Raw genomic sequence first — 15,890 nt, 5'->3', positions numbered from 1 at the left:
GCCTGTGCAAGGACATGTGGAGGTGGGGATGAGCTGTGTGTGTGACGGTAAAGAGCCCAGCATGGACCTCCTCCCCAGTGGCCGCTGCCTTCTTGCTGACCATGCAGGGAGTCCAAAGGTCTCCTCCTCCCAAAAAGAACAAAAAGCCTGGATGAGCATAGGCTCAGAGGACAGGGGACAGTCAGGAATGGGGGAGCCCATTGGCACTGGAAAAAAAAAAAAACAATACAAAAGACTGTACCTGAGTCATTCTTCACCCACCTGTTAGTGTTAGGTTCTCACACTCAAATGCTTCAGGGACCAGGTGAGTGATGCTAGAGGGAAGCAGGTGCAGGATAAGAAAATCAAAGTACAAAGGTGAGGATATGCAACCAGGGACATTCTCCTTAAGGAGTGGATGGAACAGAGAGGGAAATGTCCCCATTTTAAAATAATAATATTTTTTATAACCACCCTGTGGGTCTGGTCCATGAGATATCAATTCTAATCTTCCAGGTTCAGCTCAAGTTGTATAAATGGGGAACAGGGGCTCCTTCTTGACCTGACCCCTCATGAGCTTCAGGAAGGGTCAGTTTCCCACTGGTGCCACATGGAGGATCATACCAATAGTGTCTACCCTACAGGAGTGCTGGTGGCGATTACATGAATCATTCTGTATGTCAAGTGCTTCGAACTTCACCTGGCATCTGACAAGTGCTCAGTGATTGTTATCATAACCCGAGGGCTTCCTGGAGATGCCAAGCTCTGTGGTTGGTCAGATGGTGAGGGCAGATGGCTAGATCTTGTTCTTCACCTGATCATCCTCACCTGGGGGCCAGACTCTTTCCCCCTCAATGGGACAGTGAGAAACACTTAGCACAGGGACCTTGGCACGGAGGGGTGTCAGACTGCGAGAGGCTCAAAGCTTCACCAAGGGAAGATGGTTGCACAACTTTGTACTAAAACCCACTGAATTGTACACTTTAAATGGGTGAGTTGTAGAGAACAAATGTATGGACACCAAGGGGGGAAATGGGGGGTGGTGGTGGGATGAATTGGGAGACTGGGATTGACACGTATACACTAATATGTATAAAATAGATAACTAATAAGAACCTGCTGTATAGCACAGGGAACTCCACTTTGCTGTACAGTAGAAACTAACACATTGTAAAACAACTATACCCCAATTTAAAAAAAATAGTAATAAATGGGTGAGTTGTATGGTAGGTGAATTGTAGCTCAATGAAGTGGTTAAAAAGAAACTCTACAAAGGGAGTCAAGAAGTGACCCTTCAGCTAATACAGGGACCCTGGCCCAAACACTGACCTGTCATTCATTCATTCAACAAATATTTTCTATATAATATCTGCTTTGTAATAAGCGAGTGTTGAGAACACAAACTTTGGCCCAGCCATAAGAGGTAGGAGCTAGGGAGGGCTCTTGGAGAAGATGTCTGAGCTGAGACCTGAACAATATGGGGAAATGAGCTAGACGAAGCAGTGGAGGAGGGTGTTCCAGGCGGAGGGAACAACATCAGCAAAGGCCTACAGGTGAGGAAGGCAAATATCCTTTAAATGCCCCTCCCCTTTCTTTTGTATGTCAGCCCTTGTATTGGACAATGCTGCTGACATTTTTAGTGCCCAAGAAATCCCTGGTCCCTGCCTTCATGGAGCTCCAGTGAGGGACAAAGATGCATTACCAGGGCTTCCCTGGTGGCGCAGTGGTTGAGAGTCCCCCTGCCGATGCAGGGGACAAGGGTTCGTGCCCCCGTCCGGGAAGATTCCCACATGCCGCGGAGCGGTTCGGCCCATGAGCCATGGCTGCTGATCCTGCGCGTCCGGAGCCTGTGCTCCGCAACGGGAGAGGCCACAACAGTGAGAGGCCCGCGTACCGCAAAAAAAAAAAAAAAAAAAAAAAAAAGATGCATTGCCAGACATGACCATTTGTGCTGGGATGGGAGAGGCACAGGAGAGGGGTCGGGGCTGGGATAGGGAAGATCAGAGGCTGTGGGTTTCCAGAGGAGGCACCTGAGCCAGTCTGAGAGAACATCAGGGAAGGCTTCCTGGAGGAAGAGATAGAGTTCTGAACAGTCTCTGTTCAAAGATCCCTTTGAGAATCTGTTGAAAGCTCTGGACATTCACAGAAGAAAAGCACACGAACATTGTAGGCAATTCCCAAATACTCCCATTCCCTCAAGCGCCTGTGCCTGGGCTGCCGGTAGTTATCCCATTACCCTCCACAACCATCTTGCTGTATAAATGTCCCAGGAATGGGGACTGGGATAGCCAACAGTGCTGGAAAACTTTGAGTTGAAATTTCAGTATCCTGGGTGTGGGGTGGGGTTTTGAGAGCCCCAAACTTCCCTCTCACCCCGCGCCGGGACTGGAGGGTGTGCCAAAGAGTTAGCTTTTTCCTGCCTACATCCTCCTTACTAACCTCTAGCCCTGGCGCTGTGGGGTCCTTGGCACGTACCGGGACCAGCGCGTTTTCCTCTGGAATGTCCAGAGGGAAATAGTCCATACTGCCACCACGCTCGCCAGACAAGCGCCGCAGCGCTCCCTGACGGTCACGGAGTAAGCGCGTCCCAAGCCGCACGCGCCCCCTAGTGGCTGATGCTTATACAGTCATCAGCGAGCACCGACCTCCGGTTCCAGCCTTTGGTCTGCTGACTGCAGTCATCATCCTCGCCGTTAACGTCATTTTCTTCACCACCACCACTATCACCACCACCACCACCACCACCACCACCACCATCATCATCATCATCATCATCATCATCATTATCATAGCTAATACATAAATAGTGCATCCTACGTGCCAGGCACTGTGCTGCTTTATACATATCACCTCATTTAATCCTCACATCAGCCCTATGAAATGGGTTCTGTTACATTTGCATTTTCCTCATTTGAAGCACGGAGAGGTAAGGAAACTACTCACCCAAGATCACACAACTACTAAGTGTCAGAGCTTGGATTGAACCTAGGCAATTTGTCTCCGGAGTTCATTTTCTGAATAGTTCAAAAATAATCATGAAGTGAAGTAATATGACGGTTTGGGATTGCTTCAAACAGCTGTGTGTTAGAGTGGAAAGAAACTGGGTCCCTGGATCACCACGTTGCCAGCCTGGATCATTTCACCTGTGGGTATTATGTGAGAGAGTATTACGTGAGAATAAACTTTTTTACTTAAGTCATCATATTTTGAAGTGTCTTTGTGGTAGCGATTCAGCTTTTATCCTAAAACAAGGGCACCAGAATCACCTGGAGGGCTTGTTAAAAGGCAGATTGCTGGGCTCCACTCCCAGTAAGTCTGGAGTAGGGACCTAGACTTTGTATTTCAAATAAATTCCCAAGAGCTGCTGCTAATCTGAGGGCCAGGATTTGAGAACCACTGCCCCCAGGAATGAGGAATGCAGGTCCTTACTGGGTGTTGCTTTGTATGCCCAGCATTCATTCGCTCTCTTTGGGAGTACTGCCTTCTTCCCTCGGAGTCCACACGGCTGATCCCACCGGAAGACTCCAGGCCTGGCCAATGAGTGAATCCCTCCCCTTGGCCTTTGCAGTTGGTTCAGGATTGGGCGTGTCCCTGAAGTCGGACCAATGAGAGTCAGTCCTGGAACCATTGCGGGGTTGTTGGGGAGGGCCCTCGTAGGCTTGCCATGCTGGAAGGGCTTAGGCCTGGAGCACTGGGGGCTCCCCTGAGGGAAGAGCTAGTCTGAAAGTGAAGCCAACACAAGGGAAAACAGGGCTGGGAGATGAACAGAGAGACTGTTCCTGACATATCATCTGTGGCTCTGGGTCCAGTGAATCCCCAAAATGTTTCAGGAAGTTGACATTTTCCTTTACATCCTACATCAAATCTATGAGCAAATTCTGTCAACTCTACCTATAAAAGATGTCCTGTCCTGTATTTTTTAAGCGAAGTATAGTTATGTACAATATTATATGTTACAGAGGTACAATATAGTGATTCACAATTTTAAAAGGCTCTACTCCATTTATAGTTATTATAAAATATAGGCTGTATTCCCTGTGTTGTACAATATATCCTCTTGTCCTGTATCGGAGGAAAAGTTATGCTATAAATTAGAACATTATTGGGTCGATGACAAAACTGGAATGACAAAACTGGAATAGTAGAGTAAGAAACTTTTGCATGTTAATGTTAAATTTATGAACTTAGTCATTGTATTGTGGTTATGTAAGAGAATATATTCTTAGAAAATGCACACTGAACTAGTTAGGAGTAGAAGGCCATGTGTATGTAACTTAGCTTCAAATTATACAACCGCCACAAACATAACAGAGCAAATTTTTTTAAAAATACTTGTTTATTTATTTATTTGGCTGCGCTGGGTCTTAGTTGCGGCATCTAGTTCCCTGACCAGAGATTGAACCCATGCCCCCTGCACTGGGAGTGTGGAGTCTTAAACACTGGACCACCAGGAAGTCTCCAGAGCAAATGTTAAAGAGGATAAAAATGTTGACAAGAAATGAACCTGAGTAAAAGTATATGAATGTTCTTTATGCTATTCTTAGTCTTGCAAATTTGTGTAAATTTGAATTTATCTCCAAAAAAAAAAAAGGTTAAAAAAATTTTTTGAGATCTAAAATTCTGGACAACAATATCAATATAAGTAGAACTGGGGAGATAAAGTGCTCTATGATCCAGGTAGTGTTTGGTCTGAAGATTAAACTTTTAATTAAACTTCAGATCTGATTTTTTACAGTGTGCATGATAAAATTTCAAGGATTACTCCTGAAAGAATAGAAATGGTGCCTAGATTCCAAATTAGTGGAGGGAAAAGGAAGAGTGAAAAAACACAAGACAAAACAAACAAACAAAAAACGCAGTCACTTCAAAGAAGCCGGGGCTTCCCTGGTGGCGCAGTGGTTGAGAGTCTGCCTGCCGATGCAGGGCACACGGGTTCGTGCCCCGGTCCGGGAAGATCCCACATGCAGCGGAGCGGCTGGGCCCGTGAGCCATGGCCGCTGAGCCTGCGCGTCTGGAGCCTGTGCTCCGCAACGGGAGAGGCCACAACAGTGAGAGGCCCACGTACCGCAAAAAAAAAAAAAAAAAAAAAAGAAGCCTTAATGAGGGTGGGGGGGAAGCATAGAAAAAAATGGGGACAATAAAATCACACAGTATGATGGTTGGAGCGAATAAAATATATCACTAATCACACAGAGAAAAATTGTATTCCGACGACCCGTGTCCCACCCTCCTCCCCAGGCTTCCTGCTCCCACCGCTGCCCCACCCCCCTGGTCCCTTTCTCAAGCAGCTAGAGGGACTCTGAACACCCAAGTCAGATCCAGTCCCTCCCCTGCTCCATCTCACTCAGAGTAAAAGCTGGAGCCCCCTCTGCAGCCGATATGACTCTGCACCATCTGCTTCTGGTTTCGTCCCCCGCCCTCTCCTCCCCGCTTAGTCCTCTCCAGGCACATGGATCTCCTTATTGTTTCTCTGAAACACCAGACATGTTCTCACCTCAGGACCTTTGCACTGGGTGTTCCCTCTGCCTGGGGGACTCTTTCCACTTGGCTCACTCCCTCGCCACCAGTGGAGAACGGATAAATAAACTGGGTACAGCCACACAGCGGGATCCGCAGTGAGAACAACCTATGACTACACGCGATTACAAGAATGAGTCTCACACTGCCGTTGAGTGGAAAAAACCAGATACTCGAGATAATACACATTCTGCTTCTATTTACGTTAAATTCAGGACAGGAAAAAACAGTCTATGCCGTCAGAAGTCAGAATGAGGGTGACCCTGATGGGAGGGCAGATGCGCTGAAAGGAGCCAAACTGTCTCTTGGTCTGGGCGCTGGTGACCGAGGTGCATTCAACAGGCGGAAATTCACCCTGCTGAACACTTACGGTCTGTATGTACTGTTTTGCATGCACGTCGACTTCAATAAACAGCTTCAAGAAACAAAACAAACGAAAACAAAATGGAATGAACCTCCGTGTTCCCACCACCCTACTTAAGAAACAAGACATTTCCGGCCCTCAGGCCCCTCTCTCCCAACACAATGTGCTTTTATACCCGCACACCCTGCCCCGCCGCCTCAGTTCCCTTCTTCAGCTTACTAAGCACATCTTCCCACTCAGAACTCAGGCAGCGAGCGGGCCGGGGCCAGGGCACAGGGCCGGGGCGGGGATGTATGCGGAGGGGATCTTGTAAAGGGAGAAGGAGGGATGGGATTTCTGAATCCCATCCAGGCAGCGGGAAGTAATGCTCCTGTGATACCCTTGCCCTTAGTACTGACGGGCGGGGTGGGGCGGGGCTCGCTTTGCAGCGTGGCCCCCAAGTGCTCAGGGCCCAATGTCTGGACGGTGGGGCTCAGCGCTGAGACTCCCTGTAAAATAGCCACTGGAAATGCAACCTGCTTGCATGCACGCTCTCTCTTGGTTTCTCTCTGTGTCTCTCTCTCTCCCTCCCTGTCTCTCTTCCTCCCTCCCAATCTCTCTCTCTCCTCAAGAAGAAAAAAACTCACAATTATTTACATGAAGTTTTATTACATCAGACTGTAACCAAAGGATCCAAGTTCCAACTTTGAATCTTTCAATAAACTTTGAATAAATAGCAGTGCTACTTTTTCTTTTTTGTACTGTAATATTTATTTTTAAATTCTTTTTTATTGGCATGATTTTATATATATATGAGGTTTGAGAACAGTTCAGCCTTTGCATCTCTTTTCTGGCCATTAATATTGTTTATTTCATTTCCTCATTATTATGGGAAATAATCTTTTTTAAAAATAATTAATTAATTAATTAATTAATTTTTGGCTGTGTTGGGTCTTTGCTGCTGTGCACAAGATTCCTTTAGTTGTGGCGAGTGGGGGCTACTCTTGGTTGCGGTGCGCGGGCTTCTCATTGTCGTGGCTTCTCGTTATGGAGTACGGACTCTAGGCGCGCAGGCTTCAGTAGTTGCGGCACGAGGGCTCAGTAGTTGTGGTTTGCGGGCTCTAGAGCACAGGCTCAGTAGTTGTAGCGCACGGGCTTAGTTGCTCTGCGGCATGTGGGATCTTCCCGGCCCAGGGCTCAAACCCATGTCCCTTGCATTGGCAGGCAGATTCTTAACCACTGCGCCACCCGGGAAGCCCGGAAATAAACTTGTATAGGGAATGGAGGCACTTGGCAGGTCTCTGTGATATCCAGGGACACACCAGAGGGTGTGGTGACATTTAGGAAGCTGGGGGTTGGGGGGAAGGTGCTGAGGGGGCCCAGGTGACCCAAAGGAAGGCTGGAGGCCAGGCAAGCACCCAGATGGGACAGGCCCTGTGGACTCTGGGCTGGAGGAGCGGGTGAATTCCAGTCCCACGGAAAGCAGAAACCACAGAATGTAGAGTCATGTTGGCTGTGAGGGCGAGGGAGGAGAGGATGTAAGGAGGGCATGGCTGCTCTGTGCAGGCCTGGTGCCCGGACAAGGAGATGGCTCAGCCTGGGGGGCTGTGAATAAAGAAGGAAGGGCAGGTCAGACTAAGCACTGCTGTCACTGAGAGCTTCCTGGGCCCACTTCCTTACTCACTGGGTCCTCACAGCACCCACCTTACAGATGAGGAAACTGCCTCTCCAAGAGAGGAAGACCCCCAAGCCAGAGAGCAGGGCTGGAGCAGAAGACCCCCCAAAGCATAACCCTTGCTTTGAAATCTTAGATAACTTCAGGGCTTCAACCACCTCCGATTACTTCTTTTTTCCTCCCAGTAGAAAAAAAGAAAAAATACAGAAACACAAACACACTTGATTACAAAGCCTGAGGGAATGTTTGGAGTGACAGAACTGCCATGAACCCGGCTTGTGGTGGTGGTTATACAATTCTCTGCATTTATTAATAAAACGGTGTACACACACACACACACACACACACACACACAGCCATGGATGACTTTTATTGTTTGTAAACAAGAATATTAAAAAAAAAACAGTGAATGTACTTTGTATCTCAATTCAAAGACAACCACTGTAAAGAGATGTTTTTGAGACAGTTGGGGGAAACCTGAATAAGGACTGGCTGTGAGATGACATTTAAAATTTTGTTAATTTTGTTAGATGTGATAAGGCTTTGGAGTTACATAAGGAAATGCAGCCCCTCCCCCCTTTACTTTGATGTTCACTGTGGTATTTAAGAATGGACACGATGTCCATCACTTGTATTTTTTTTTAAGTATTTCCAAATAGAGGGGAAAGGTGATGAAATAGCAAAATGTTGACAGTTCTTGAAGCTGAGTGATGGGCCCATGTGAGTTTATTGTCTCTCTGCTTTTGGTAGCTGTCTGGAAATGTTCATGACCTAAGTTAAAATTTTCGAAAATAAAATTAAAAAGAAGAGTTCGTTGTTGGTTAAGCACAATTTGGAAAATACAGAAAACTAGAAAGACAAAGATACCTCTTCCCTAATCCCACATCACTACTGTAGTTAACATTTTGATGTATTTCCTTTCAGCCTTTTCTATTTTATTCAGGCTTGAAAAGTGGTGTGTGTGTGTGTGTGTGTGTGTGTGTGTGTGTGTGTGTGTGTTTTACATAACTGTGTGAGCAAATTGTTTATACAGTCCTGCTTTTTCCCCTCTTAAAACATAAGCTGTTCCCTTGTTAAAACATCTTTGCATAAACACAATCTCTAATGTTTGCATGGTGTTTACTCAACAGGGCAGTGTTGCCAGACATTGAAGCTGTTTCCAATTTCCTCCTATTATAAATAATGCCTCGATGCACATCCTTGTGCGTCCCAGTGGTGGGATTGCTGGGCCAAAGGGTGCGGATCCCCTGGCAACTCACAGTCAAAATCTCCATAGTGTTTCTGCCTGACCCGAAGCTGAAATGACCTCATACGGTTAAAGTGAGATTTCACTGCCATTTGTTATTTCCTAAAGTTTGATTCATGACTAGAGTTCATAAGAGGGTTTTTTTTCTCCCCCCAGTTGTAGGAAACAGAAATCCATTCACTCTAGCACATGTCAAAAGGGGGTTGCGTCAGTTGGCAAGTAAAGCTAACATTCAGCTTTTTTAACCTAAAACAATAAAACAGCCAGGCATTTTACCAGCAAAATGGGTTTATTTGGGAATAGCAGAGAATTACAATTTGGGACGTGGACTCTATGGTAAAGCACAAGCAAGTGGGGAGAACAAAGGAGAGGCACATTCTCTTATAGAGGAGAAGGGAGAGCTGGGAGGGTCTGTTATAAACCGAGTCCGGTGGAAGAAACCGGGAGCTTTAAGCTTAATCGCTTTTCTTCGGCTGAGCTGTAACAGTCTCCTTTTAGTGGCTGGACCGTTGCTGGGCAAGAAGAAATTTTTCCTTCCTCCTGATGGGTAGTAAAGCAGTAACCTTCTTCCTGTTGAAAGCAGAGAGGTACATCTCTTCCTGTCCAGTCTATAATTGTCCTGGAGAGGCAGGGCATGACAGCTCTCCCTTCTGGCCGCCCAACTTCATTTTTTTTTTTTTTTTTTTTTTGCGGTACGGGCCTCTCACTATTGTGGCCTCTCCCGTTGCGGAGCACAGGCTCCGGACGCGCAGGCCCAGCGGCCACGGCTCAAGGGCCCAGCCGCTCCGCAGCACGTGGGATCTTCCCAGACCGGGGCACGAACCCGTGTCCCCTGCATCGGCAGGCGGACTCTCAACCACTGCGCCACCAGGGAAGCCCCCAACTTCATTTTAAATGAGCCTTCTGTTTATTCATTTTCACAGCTTGGACAAGCTATCTTGCTACGTTGATGGTTGAGATACTAAATTATTTCTGTATCGGTTGGTAAATCATGCTGCCTCAAGATCTGCACATTTTCCACACTGTGACCACTCTAACTTCCCCTTCACCCCACTTCCCAGACCTCCCAATACAGGGGGGAAAAAGCCTTAATGTCAGGCACAGCAATGAAGCCTTCTGATCGCTCAGTGCCCAAATCACTGGTTGTTAAATATTCTGATTAATCTTGGACACAAGCAACAGAAAAGCTGATTCAGACGGCTTAAACTGTAAAGGAAATTTGTAACTGGAAATTCCACACTTGGCTGGCTTCAGCTAAAACTGACACATCTGTTCAGCAGTGTCACCAAGGACCCCATTTCTTTTCATCCCTCTGCCCCACCTTTTCCAGCGGCAGTTCCCAAGATAGCTGCCAGCAGCCTCTGGGCCAGAGGGACCCTCATTCATATCCCCCAGGTAAAGGGGAGCACCTTCGTCTCAGATTTCCCCAACAAAGTAACAAGGCTGACTCTGATGGTCCACCTGAGGTCACACGGCCATGCCAGAGACAATCACTGTGGCCTGGGGCGGACCCAAGTGCCCAGACTGGCTGAGCCAAGTCCCATGTTCCTCAACAGTAATGCCCTTTGCTTGAAGCCACAGCCGAGGTTCAATCCAGTTCCCGATGTCCTCCCTGCCTTGCTTCCCGTAAAACAGAGATAGTAATGACAGTCACTTCCTGGGGCTGCTGTGAGGATTAAATGAGTTCATTAACGCCAAGCACTTAGAATGGTGCTCATACACAGAAAGCACTTAAATATTAGCTGCTGTTATTGTCAACAGATGCTAATTCTCAGCTCTCCAGGCTGCAATTCTCTGCAAGCTCCTTATTTTCTGTACTCCACCCTCTTTCTACTTACCATCGCTAGTTGACAAATCTCTCCAAAACACGGTGGCTTAAAGCAACAACAGTAAGCCTTTTATCTCTCACCATGTCTGTGGTCAGATTTTCGGGAAGGGTCCAGCTGGGCAGTTCTGCCTTGGGATCCCATACGGATGTAATGAGTTGGTGGCTGAAGCTGGGACAGTGGGGTGTCCCAGTTGAGGTACCAGCTGGGGGTGTGTGGGCAGCTCTCTCTCTCCTTGTACTCACAGGGCTTCTCCATGTGGTCTCTCCATGTGGGCTGGTTTGGGCTTCCTCTAATCATGGCGGCCTCAGGGTAGTCAAAGTTCTTGCATGGCAGCTCTGGTCTTCAGTGTCTCTGTTTCACGAAAGAGGCAGAAACAGCCTCACCTCTTCTGATCTAGCCTTGGGGCTCATGCAGCATCACTTCTGCAACATGCTACTGGTTATAAGCAACTCACAAGCCTGCTCAGATCCAAAAAGAGGGCAGGCAAATCCCACTTCTCATGAGAAAATGACAGTGAACTAGGTGAAAAACGTCCTGGTAATATTATGAAAATAATTTTAACTTTGGGCACAAAGGGTCTTGGGGACTCCCAGGGTACCCTGGACCAAACTTTGAGAACTGTTCTAAAGGCATGTATAAGCCTGGGATGGCTAGACATTCAAAACGTGCTGCAGTGTACAGGACAGTGCAGCCTCAAATGTCCAAAGTGCCCCTTTGGATGGACTGGTATCTCTTTGATCCAGTTATCTAGGACCTGGAGCGGGGGCTCTTGCGTATAAACAGGGTTGGGGGGTGTGTGGTGGGGGAGGCATCTCAACTACAATGTTCAACTTGGTACTAAATGCTGGAAACTGGGAGTTCCCTGGTGGCCTACCGGTTAGAATTCTGGGCTTTCACCGTGGGGCCCGGGTTCAATCCCTGGTCGGGAAACTGAGATCCCGCAAGCCACGGGGTGTGGCCAAATAAATAAATAAATAAATACTGCAAAATTCAGACATACAAAGAGACTCTGGAGCTACTGCCTGGGTTCTAATTCCCACTCCATCACTTCCTTGCTGTGCAACTCTGGGCAAGTTCCTTAACCACTCTGTGGCTCAATCAGGAAAATGGAGACAATAACAGTATCCACCTCCCAGGGTTATTATGAGTTACCTTGGCTCATAGTAAGTGTTACAAGAGTGTTTTCTCTGAGTATTACTGTTACTCCGGTGACCATTCACATCCAAGAGGCCATCGATGGTAAGATGCGTTGTTACTTCAAATCACCAGGAGAGAAAAAAAACCTGCCAGTTAAACTATGACCGACGAGCGTTGTAAGCTGCATTCTGATTTCAGAGGTGTTAACAAGTAGGGGAGGAAGGGGTCAATAAAATATGGCTTTATCGTGTGCACATGTGCATGGAAGCATTTAACAGTGAGGACGTCCACCATAGCGCTGTTTATAGCAGCAAATCATGCTCAAACTCCCACAACCACAGATCAATCACACTGGTTATGGGGCAGCCACAAAATGTGAATGAAGGCTTTTTCAGAGATTGTTCCAAAACCCTGCGGCTCCTCAAAAGTGAATCTCCCTCTTTCATTCATTTTTTTTTTTTTCTTTTTTTCGGTACGCGGGCCTCTCACTGCTGTGGCATCTCCCGTTGCGGAGCACAGGCTACGGACGCGCAGGCTCAGCGGCCATGGCTCGCGGGCCCAGCTGCTCCGTGGCACGCGGGATCCTCCCGGACCGGGGCACAAACCCACATCCCCCCGCATCGGCAGGTGGACTCCCAACCACTGCACCACCAGGGAAACCCTCTTTCATTCTTTCTCATCTCCTTTCTCTATCCCATCCTCTATCTCTGTCTGTCTCTCCTCTATGGCTGCATAAAGTAAATAAAAAATAAAGCTCTTCTACAAAGAAAAATCTCTGGAGGGAATCCCCCGGCGGTCCCGTGGTTAGGACTCCAAGCTTTCACTTCGGAGGGCCCAGGTTAGATCCCTGGTTGGGGAACTAAGATCCCACAAGCCACGTGGCACACTCCACCCCCACCAAAAAAGAAAAAGAAATCTCTGGAAAAAAATACCCCGACCCAATCTAGTGCCTTCTGACACAACTGCCTGGAGAATGAAATGTGGGCTCCAGGCTGACCGGCTCCCAAGCCCAGCCTGGCCCATCTCCCACAGTTCTCTGCCATCCATCACACAGCTGGAGCCAACCTGAACAGGTGTAGCCAGAGAGGGGCCTTGTCTTCATCTACTGTCCATGTGCCCACCTGTCTTCCAACGAACACACCCCTGGTGTCTCTGGGGTCTGGACAGGGCCCAGCCCTCTCCTCAGAGCCCCAGCCCCACCTTCCAACACCTTCAGGATAAACTGATTTTTGGAGGTCAGGCAGGTCTCACTGTTTAGCCTGATCCTTATATTCAATTCTCTCTGTTGAAATACCTGGTGTGGTTTCTCTTTTCTCTTTTTTTTTTAAAATGTATTTTTTAATTAATTAATTATTTATTTATTTGGTTGTGCCGGGTCTTGGTCGCAGCAGGTGGGCTCCTTAGCTGTGGCATGCAAACTCTTAGTTGGGGCCTGCATGTGGGATCTAGTTCCCTGGCCAGGGATCGAACCCGGGACCCCTGCATTGGGAGTGCGGAGTCTTACCCACTGGGCCACCGGGGAAGTCCCTTCTCTTTTCTTGACAGCCTCTGACTGACACCGAGTATGTCTTTCCCAAACTGTCAACATTCCCCTTCATACTTGTCCTCCTCCACCACCGAGTCTTCCCCATCTCAGACCAGAGCTGCACTTTCCACTGAGGAACTCAAGCCAGGAGCTTGGGCAACATGGAGGGCACCTTCCCCTCCTCACTCCACAGAGCTAACCCATCAACGAGTTGTGCTTACCTCCAAAACAGATGCTCCCCCCGCCTCCAACCTTTTATTTTGAAAATTTCTAAATGTGCACTAGAGGGACTTCCCTGGTGGTCCAGTGGTTAAGACTCCAAGCTCCCAACGTAGGGGGCCCAGGTTCGATCCCTAGTCAGGGAACTAGATCCCGCATGCCACAACTAAGATCCTGCATGCAGCAACTAAGACCCAGCACAGCCAAATTTAAAAAAAAAAAAATGTGCACAAGAATTGCAAGAAAGTCAGACAGAGAAAGACAAATATCACAGGATATCACTTGTATGTGGAATCTAAAAAAGTGATACAAATGAACTTATTTACAAAACAGAAATAGACTCACAGATACAAAAAACAAACTTATGGTTACCAGAGGGGAAAGGAGGGGGAGGGACACATTAGGAGTTTGGGATTAACAGATGCACACTACTATACATAAAATAGATTAAAAAAACAAGGACCTGCTGTATGGCACAGGGAACTATATCCAATACAATAAAAAAAATCCAAAAAAGAATATATTTATAAAACTGAATCACTTTGCTGTATACCTGAAACTAATGCAACATTGTAAATCAACTGTACAATCAAACGTTGTTTGTTTTAAAAAAAAAAGGATTGCAAGAAAAGTATAAGGGATATCCACGTATTCTTGATACAGATTCACCAGTTTTAACAATTAGCTCTCGCTCTCTCTTTCTAGATAGATAGATAAATAGATATAGATACAGATATTGATAGAAAGTGAGAGTGAGATGACTAATTGTTAAAAACTGGTGACTATATATCGATAGCTATGTATATAGATATCTATAGGTAGAGAGTTGTAAATAGAAAAAGGTCTATTTGAGAACTGCTTGCAGTCATTTTGTGACATTTCACCCTTAATATTTCAGCAGACATCTCTCAAGAGCAAGGACATTCTCCTTCACAAGCACAATACCATTATCACACCAGGAAACTTTAAGATTAATATAATACTATAGTCCATATGCAAATTATCCCAACTGACCCACTAAGGTCCTCGACTTGATATCTTGATTTTATCTCCTAATCACTCTCTCCCCTTCCCATTGCTCCTGCCCTAGACTAGGTCATCATCACTCCGCCACCCTGACTCTCACCCTTGCTGGCCACCACATAATCCATTCTCCTCGTGGCAGTCAGAGTGAACCTTTACACAATGTAAATCAGATCATGTCACTCCCCCTGCTGAAAATTTCCAGTGGTTTCCCGTCCTTCTTAGACCAGAAGGCAAACTCTTGCCATGGCTTCCAACCATTAAATCACATATCTACTTGCTTCTTTTTTTTAATCCTCTCATTAGAATATCAACTCCAAAAAAGAGAGATTTTTTCTTTTTCCCCCCACTGCTATATCCCTAGGGCCTAGAACAGTAGCTGGCACAGGTGTTCAATACATATTTTTGAATGAAGGAATGAGCAAGCAAATATATCTTCCCATTAGCCATTGCCCCAACCAGACTCTGAGGTCCCTGAGGGCAGGGCCTGTGTGTGTCATTGCGTATCCTCATCACTCGGTACCTGATAGAAGCAAGTATTCCGAAAATGCTTTTAAAATGAAGAGAAGAATACATAATGAAGGGAAGTAATCAGTGATTGCCTGGGGCTGAGGCTGGGAGTCAGAATGGGAATTGACTACTAGTGGGCACAAGAGGTCTTTTTAGGGTGACGTTAATGTTCTAAAATTGGATTGTAAAAAATAAATTAAAAAAAAATTGGATTGTGATGATGGCTGTACAACTCTGCAGAAACACTCAGCATCATTACATCACTTAAAACAGGTGAATTTTATGATATGTAGAATACACCTCAACAAAACTGTTCAACAAAACTAAGCAAAATATGTGTGAGGGACTAAATGAATGATGCTCCCTAGGAGGTGCCCTGCAGGTCGTCTGAACCTTACTCTGTGCTGCCCTGGGCGATGCTGGGGACACAGTGGTGACTAAGAGAGCTCTTGCCCCTGGCTTCACAGGCCCAGTGACAGCCCAGAGGGTCAGGGCCAGAATGGATGGAGGAGACACAGGCACAGGGGTCAGGGCCAGGATAGGGGAAGCACAGGGGGGACGTCGGAGATGCAGATGGGAGGAATCAGAGAGCACTTCCTAGCGGAGTGAACGCCTGAGCCAGACCCTGAAGTATGATGTTGTCCATGACTGTGACGCTAGTTTTTTTTTTTAAACACTTTTTCTACCTTAGCATAGGTCTGGTGGGTCTCTGCTGCAGCCCAAGAATCCGGCCATTCCGCGGGTTCTGGAGGACAGGGCCACACGGGGGTGCTGTTCTACTGCGCTCGGGGAGACTCTACCGTGATCCCCTTGGTCTTGCAGGAGCCCGAGGTCCGAGCGGCGCCTTGAGGGCGGGGGGTTGTTTGTCGGGGGAATGTTTCCGAAGA

The sequence above is a fragment of the Grampus griseus genome (assembly GCF_964374135.1).
Source record: "Grampus griseus genome assembly, chromosome: 19".
In the NCBI taxonomy this organism is placed as follows: domain Eukaryota; kingdom Metazoa; phylum Chordata; class Mammalia; order Artiodactyla; family Delphinidae; genus Grampus; species Grampus griseus.
The sequence above is the reverse complement of the archived record's forward strand: the minus strand, read 5'-3'. Positions refer to the sequence as shown.